Source organism: Nerophis ophidion, linkage group LG11 (genome assembly GCF_033978795.1).
Source record: "Nerophis ophidion isolate RoL-2023_Sa linkage group LG11, RoL_Noph_v1.0, whole genome shotgun sequence".
In the NCBI taxonomy this organism is placed as follows: domain Eukaryota; kingdom Metazoa; phylum Chordata; class Actinopteri; order Syngnathiformes; family Syngnathidae; genus Nerophis; species Nerophis ophidion.
This window is the reverse complement of record NC_084621.1, coordinates 55954379-55963272: the sequence shown is the minus strand read 5'-3', so window position 1 is coordinate 55963272 and position 8894 is coordinate 55954379.

The following is an 8894-nucleotide window of genomic DNA, read 5'->3' as shown; positions in this document are numbered from 1 at the left end:
CCTCATCACAGGGCCAACACAGATAGACAGACAACATTCACACTCACTTTCACACACTAGGGCCAATTTAGTGTTGCTAATCAACCTGGGGAGAGAACATCCATCCATCCATTTCCTACCGCTTATTCCCTTTCGGGGTCGCGGGGGGCGCTGGCGCCTATCACAGTGAACACATAAATAATAAATGAATAATTTACCAAATTAAGCAAACAAATATTGAATACGTAAGTAATGTTGGTCTCAATTAAAAAAAAGGGGGAGGGGAGGTTCAAGATGTTCATCTCAATTCTTGTTCTGTGTACTTTGTGAACACTTGTAGTTTGAGCATTCTCTTAAACTAAAGCATATTGGTGCTTTGTTTGATTTTTTTGGGTTAATCCATTCCATAATTCAATTCCACATACAGATATGCTAAACGTTTTAAGTGTTGTAAGAGCATACAAATTTCTCTTCTTGTTGAGAAGAATTGTTGCACATTCTTGGGTAGCAGGTTACAGTTTGCTTTGTACATAAATTTAGCTCTTTGCGAAATGCACCAAATTGTTGAATTTCAATAATTATGATTTAAAGGCCTACTGAAATGAAATTTTCTTATTTAAACGGGGATAGCAGGTCCATTCTATGTGTCATACTTGATCATTTCGCCATACTGCCATATTTTTGCTGAGCGGATTTAGTAGAGAACATCAAAGATAAAGTTCGCAACTTTTGGTTGTTAATAAAAAAGCCTTGCCTGTACCAGAAGTAGCAGACGATGACGTCACCGGTGTGAGGGCTCCTCATGTCCTCACATTATTTATAATGTGAGCCTCCAGCATCAAGAGCTATTCGGACCGAGAAAGCGACAATTTCCCCATTAATTTGAGCGAGGATGAAAGATTTGTGAATGAGGATAATGATAGTGAAGGACTAGAAAAAAAATTAAGTTATAATAAGGCGATTGCATTGGGAGCGATTCAGATGTTTTTAGACACATTTACTAGGACAATTCTGGGAAATCCCTTATCTTTCAATTGTGTTGCTAGTGTTTTAGTGAGTTAAATAGTTCCTGATAGTCGGAGGGGTGTGTCCACGGGTGTGTTGACGCCAGTCTCTGAGGGAATTCACGGCAGCTGCATGGACGGCGCCAGCTCTGCTGATCTCCAGTAAAAGGCGACTTTTCACCACAATTTTCTCACCGAAACCTGCCGGTTGACAAGTGGTCAGGAACCATGTTCGCTTGACCGCTCTGATCCATAGTAAAGCTTCACCTCCGGGAATTTTAAACAAGGAAACACTGTGTGTTTGTGTGGCTAAAGGCTAAAGCTTCCCACCTCCATCTTTCTACTTTGACTTCTCCATTATTAATTAAACAAATTGCAAAAGATTCAGCAACACAGATGTCCAAAATACTGTGTAATTGCGCGATGAATATAGACGACTTTTAGCCGCAAGTGGTGCTGGCTAATATGTCCCCTCCAACCAATAATGTCACAAACACGCGTCATCATTCCGCAACGTTTTCAACAGGAATCTCCGCGGGAAATTTAAAACTTTAATTTAGTAAACTAAACCGGCTGTATTGGCATGTGTTGCAATGTTAATATTTCATCATTGATATATAAACTATCAGACTGCTTGGTCGGTAGTAGTGGGTTTCAGTAGGCCTTTGATAAATAAAGGGTTTGTATGTTCTCTATATCCAACATTATGTGTTACTCTAATTGATCTTCTTTGGAACACAGTTAGTGGAAAAAGCGCATATTTGTAGTAGTTTCCCCATATTTCTACACAGTAACTCCAATATGGTAACGCGAGCGAGGTAGCACTAGGTAACACTTTTGGATGCCTCTTTTGGTCCCACACCTGCTTTCTCTCTTGTTTTACTCTTCCTGCCTCCCCCTTTCTCTTTTTTTTCTCCTCTTTGGGGGCAGCAAGATCAGAGCTGAGGGAGACAGAAGGATACAGGATGGGACGGATAAGAGGAATGTGTACAGAAGAAAAAAAAAGTTGGGATGGATGAGGTGGAATTGAAATTGCAGGTATAGCTACTTGGACATCTGCTTGTGTCCCCTCAGTGTCCTCTTCTTTACCTCCACACATGCTCTTTCTCTCTTTCTCTCTCCTCTTTGGCTCTTCCTCTCTTTTCCCTGGAGTGCCACAAGCCTAGGGTTGGTGATGACTTTCCAGGGTGTGTGTAGCCTCGCAGTACTTGTTACCTTCTTTATCTATCTATCCATCTATCTATCTTTGTCATATAACGTGAAATTAAATTCATTGAAATTCAAAAAAATTCTTTCAAGCCAAGTAAAAATGTTCATTTAACAACTCACAATTTGATTTCGATTATTAGGGTGACGATTCGATTCAGAATAGATTCAACACAGTTTTCCATTCAAACCGATTTTTGCTGGTATTGTTTGTTATAAAAATAACAATGAAATCTTTACAAAACACAAAATCTCCCTTTGGCTGCTAACGTACGACACACTGAGACGTCTTAAAGGGGAACTGCACTTTTTTTTTTTTTTTTACCTATCTTTCACGATCATTATGAAAGACACAATGACTTTTTTTTTTAATCCATTCTAACTTGCCAATGGGAGCTCCTATATTTCGCACATCAAATCCAATATAGAACCATTTAAAAGCACCAAAAATACACCATTTATATTTTGTGACTTGAATATTAACCAAGTATTAGTGATATTGTTGTTATAAGCGCTAACTCAGACAAACTTTTGATAGCGGCGCCGTGGTCACTTCCGTGTGTCGCTGTGTTTCCATCATCAAGCTGCTCCCAGTAAGAGTATTCTAGATCATAAATCATGCATTTCACCTGGACAGAAGACATCTGAGTAGGTATTCCGACAAGTTGGTACACTTTGACAGCCATCAAGACCAGAAACTGGCGAGGACAACACGAAAAGACGCTTGTTTTGTTTTTTAATAAATTTTAATAAATTGCTAAGAATAGTGATGAATAACAATCACAATTCAGATGTGATTTGATTTTTAGCACCCCTACTAAACAATTATTCTCAATCTAAGATTAAACACGGGCTTCACGGTGGAAGACTGGTTAGTGCGTCTGCCTCACAATACGAAGGTCCTGTGTAGTGCTGGGTTCAATCCCGGGCTCGGGATCTTTCTGTGTGGAATTTGCATGTACTTCGGCTTCCTCCCCCCTCCAAAGACATGCACCTGGGGATAGGTTGATTGGCAACACTAAATTGGCCCTAGTGTGTGAATGTGAGTGTGAATGTTGTCTGTCTATCTGTGTTGGCCCTGCAATGAGATGGCGACTTGTTCAGGGTGTACACCGCCTTCCGCCCGATTTTAGCTTAGATAGGCACTAGCGCCCCCCGCAACCCCAAAGGGAATAAGCCGCAAAAAATGGATGGATGGATGGAAGATTAAACGCAAATTCCATCCTTTTAAAATACTTTGATATTATAAAGCATTTTGGAAATAGATATATATGTATATTTTTTTTACCATTTTCCAAAATTTAAAAGTCATCATTATAGCATACATTGAATTAAATTTTTATAAAAGATGTTTTAATTCGTAATAGTTGATATAAAAAAAAAACATGTGTTGTAAATACAATATAATGTGTACATGAGGTAAAACACCCCATCAAACATATGTAAAGCTTGTCAAAGGAAATGAAACTCAACATAGAACACGTACATGAGGTTTATAGTAATTTCTCTTAAATGTGTAGAACAGTAATGTATGGAAGGTACTATAAAGTATGATTCTGGAAGAAACCAAAAATATGGAATTTAAATTTGTTCAATTTGAATTGGATTATTAATTTCTGTTTCTCTGTCTGTGTGTCTCTTGAGCTTTAGCTAACTTTGCGTTTAAACTGCGACGTAGTTGTAGTTATTCTCAGTGTTGTTGGTGCATTTCTCTGATCAGAATTAAAATTGTCAATCTCCATAACATTCACTCAAATGTGCATATCATGGAAACAGCTTCTCATTTCTTTCAAAAAAAAAATGTAGGAAATGCATCAATTATCTGCATACAATTCTTTACTGTTTCAACATTAAAGTTTGATTATGTCACGTCAGTCGAAATCAACTGCAGTATATTTATGAATGCTGAATAGTCAGTCCTTATAAAACTAATACTTGCGCTATGGGGCAGTGGGAGAGTGGCCGTGCGCAACCCGAGGGTCCCTGGTTCAATCCCCACCTAGAACCAACCTCGTCACGTCCGTTGTGTCCTGAAGAAGACACTTCACCCTTGCTCCTGATGGGTGCTGGTTAGCGCCTTGCATGGCAGCTCCCTCCATCAGTGTGTGAATGTGTGTGTGAATGGGTAAATGTGGAAGTAGTGTCAAAGCGCTTTGAGTACCTTGAAGGTAGAAAAGCGCTATACAAGTACAACCCATTTATCATTTATTTATTACATACAAACATGTTGAACCAGTTTTGGTACCAGGAAAATATCTTTTATCCTGAAAATGTCTCCTAAAATGTGTTATTGATGAAAAAGAAAACTTGACAAAAACATTGGACTATCTTGTTCATAAACCATAATGTGATTACTTTTCATCTTGATGACATTGGCTTTTTTTAGGGAGGATCTATCCATTTTTAGCAGGTGACATGTTTTCGCAGGTTATCTACAAGATTTTGGAATTTGTACAAATTGTTTTGCAAAAATGCACTAAGTGTTGCTCAAATGTTATCACTCATATGATGTGAGCAACTGAGAAAAACTAAGTCAAAATCAGCTGGTTACAGCCAAGTTGTGTACTACTGTAAATTGGGCCCAATAACACAATTAATCAAAACAATTAATCAACAACAAAATCCATATCCTTCTGTCAACAACACAAGCAACAACAATAACAACAAAACCTTTAATTTCTATTTCCAAATAATTACGTTGAATAAATAAATGCTGTAAATATGTCACAACAATATGTTTGAGTGATGTTATAAATAAATAAATTATAAATGGGTTGTACTTGTAGAGCGCTTTTCTACCTTCGAGGTACTCAAAGCGCTTTAACACTACTTCCACATTTACCCATTCACACACACATTCATACACTGATGGAGGGAGCTGCCATGCAAGGCACTAACCAGCACCCATCAGGAGCAAGGGTGAAGTGTCTTGCTCAGGACACAACGGACGTGACGAGGTTGGTACCAGGTGGGGAATGAACCAGGGACCCTCAGGTTGCGCACGGCCAAGGAAGAAATATTACAGTCGTTTCTCTCTGCATTACACTTCCTAGTTTTTGACTTTACTTTATTGCGGATTGTCCTGTTTTATTTTAAGCATCCTCTATGTATTTTGGCATGAGTTGAGCATTTAAAACGTCTAAATAAACAATATCAAGTCAATATGAATTGGCCACTAAATGAGACCGAACCAACCAGATCACAGGCTTCAGTTTCGCGGCCACTGATTGACTCAGCTTCAGGTTATGTCTACACTAAGCCAGATAACCCCTTAAATGAATAATTATTTAGCCTAAGCATCATGGCAGCCCCACTAAACCATTGTTTAAGGTAACCCTCCTTGGATATTTTTTACATGGGTAAGTACGCCGTGCATTACTTTAATCTCTGGCTTTTAGCTTTATATGGACTCATTGATCGTTTACAAACTGAGTTCGGAGAGGAAGTGAAGTCAGAAAGACTGCGCCCCACATTGGAAGTGGCGTCAGAAAGAACACGCCACAGCCAGCTTCATAACAACCGGAGCTAACGATTGGAAAGATGGAGGCGAGTCATCCAGACATGCCTGTGTTTCTCATTCTTCTACATGTTCAGACGCTTGTGGAAATCATACATGAATACCTTATGCTGAGGAAACGTGCGATTGCAGCTATTTTGGATACAACACATCTCAGACGGCAAGAGAACTTTCGAATGTTCAGGTCAGCTGTGATTTTACTTAGCGAAAAACTTTGTCCATTTGTTGAAGGAGAGACAAGGAGGATGCAGGCTCCCACGGATGTGATAAAAAAGGTAAAGTGTGCTTTGTATTACCTGGCCGTCAAGGGAAGACTCCGGAAAACATTGAATGCATTTGGACTGGCAAAGCAGACTGCATCAACGTCTAGGTCCAGAGTATATCAAGTCACATAAAACGAATGGACAATAAAGGTGAAGGCAAAAGAGTGAGGAGTGTCCTGACCAGATATCTAGATCCCTAGATTGATTGTTGTCAAATGTTCTTTATCACATTGTTTACTTCCAAACGTCCAATAAAGATTTGATTAATTTATGATGACTCAGGTATAATTCACTCTAATAGGGCCCCACAACACACTCTAGTCCAGTTAATTGAAATACCACAACATTGGATATTGTTCAGACAAGATACATTTAAATTTAAGAAAAATAAAAAATAAATAAATCAATCAATTTTAAGAACTTGCACTCGAGGCAACACTGGAAGTGACTAAAGGGGGGGGGGGGTCTGAAATGACCACTGTGTGTGTGTGTGTGGACAAGGATAAGGTTAGGTGGGATTGATTGATTAATTGATTGATACTTTTATTAGTAGATTGCACAGTTCAGTACATATTCCGTACAATTCACCACTAAATGGTAACACCCGAATAAGTTTTTCAACTTGTTTAAGTCGGGGTCCACGTTAATCAATTCATGGTACAAATATATACTATCAACATAATACAGTCATCACACAAGTTACTCATCATGGTATGTACATTTACATTGAATTATTTACATTATTTACAATCCGGGGGGTGGGATGAGGAGCTTTGGTTGATATCAGTACTTCAGTCATCAACAATTGCATCAACAGAGAAATGTGGACATTGAAACAGTGTAGGTCTTATTTAGTAGGATATGTACAGCCAGCAGAGGACATAGTGAGTTCAGATAGCATAAGAACAAGTGTATACATTAGAAGTACATTTGAGTTGTTTATAATCCGGGGAGATGGGATGTGAATGGAGGAGGGTATTAGTAAAGTGTTGAAGTTGCCTGGAGGTGTTGTTTTAGAGCGGTTTTGAAGGAGGATAGAGATGCACTTACTTTTATACCTGTTGGGAGTGCATTCCACAATAATGTGGCATAGAAAGAGAATGAGTTAAGACCTTTGTTAGATCGGAATCTGGGTTTAACGTGGATTGAGGAGCTCCCCCTGGTGTTGTGGTTATGGCGGTCATTTACGTTAAGGAAGTAGTTTGACAAGTACTTCGGTATCAAGGAGGTGTAGCGGATTTTATAGACTAGGCTCAGTGCAAGTTGTTTTACTCTGTCCTCCACCCTGAGCCAGCCCACTTTGGAGAAGTGGGTTGGATTGAGGTGTGATCTGGGGTGGAGGTCTAAAAGTAACCGGACTAGATTATTCTGGGATGTTTGGAGTCTAGATTTGAGGGTTTTGGAGGTGCTGGGGTACCAGGAGGTGCAAGCGTAATCGAAGAAGGGTTGAATGAGAGTTCCCGCTAGAATCCTCAAGGTGCTTTTATTGACCAGAGAGAAGATTCTGTAGAGGAATCTCGTTCTTTGGTTGACCTTTTTGATCACCTTGGTTGCCATTTTATCACAGGAAAGATTAGCCTCTAGAATGGAACCTAGGTAGGTGATCTCATCCTTCCTGGTGATAACAATGTCACCCACTTTTATAGTGAAGTCACTGACCTTCTTAAGTTTGATATGGGACCCAAATAGGATGGATTCCGTTTTACCTAAGTGTATGGATAGCTTGTTGTCAGCGAGCCAGGTGCAAATATTAAGGAGTTCAGCACTGAGGATTTGTTCCACCTGTGACTTGTCCTTGCCGGATACCAGCAGGGCCGAGTCATCCGCAAACAGGAACAAGGATTTACCCTGGATAACCTTAGCCGGTTTAGTGTAGAAGGGGCCTCAGGCAGCATTACTGTATTAGAGTAAACAAGTGTAAATGGGACTAAAATGTGCTATTTAATGTTTAGATGGCTCTCATTATGTCTAAAAAAAATTATTTAGAAGGACGTAAACAGGTTTTTTTATGCTCAAGCTAGTAAAATATTCTACTTTGTGGAAAATAATTTCCCAAGGTCAAGTCCGGAACCAATTAACAACGATAAACGAGGGATTACTGTATACTGAATAGCTAATAAAGACTGTGATTGAAGTTATACTGCGTGTCTCAATATATGATTATAGAAGTCGGATTGTAAGGCGCAAGGCTCATTATTTTGCTTAGATTTGTTCCAATTCAACCCTGAGCTCATCTAGAGCAGCACGTATCATATCGTTATTATTCAGGGTCACCTAAGTATTGCTGTTGTAAACCAAACAACATCAAAGTATATGATCCAAATGGCAACCATGTGATGATTGTGGAGTTACATAGTCCCCACAACAAAGCAACTTTAAGTCTTTGCACATTTTAGGGCAAAATCATCATTACTTTCAACAAAGGAAAAGCTCATTAGGACAATCTGTAGTGCGGAACAGAACATTGAAATGAATTCCAATGTTTGCCGTCAAGCAATGCATCAAAACATAAATTGCTTGTGTAGAAATGGGTTAACCACCAAAGAAAATCTGAACGCAACGGGAAAGACACACACATCAGCACATACTTAGGTACACACACACACACACATGCACACGCACACAACATCACAACTAAACGGTGACTAAAGGAGAAACATGGACATGTTCCATTTTAGATAAAAGTATAACACTATGTTAAAAAGTAGTTTAGAAGTCCAGTAAAAGTGGGAGAGTTGTGGCGCGAAAAGAAACTACAGACAGTTGTAGAATCCTCTTGGGAAAGTCAACAAAAAAAAAGGAGTTAAAGCATATTATGCTTGAAATTCCCTGTTACTGTAACCTCGGTTGCCAGAGAGCGGAAGAAACAAAAGGCTAAGTCACGATGTAGTGTACCAAAATATGCATTTATGTTTAATGCAGTGA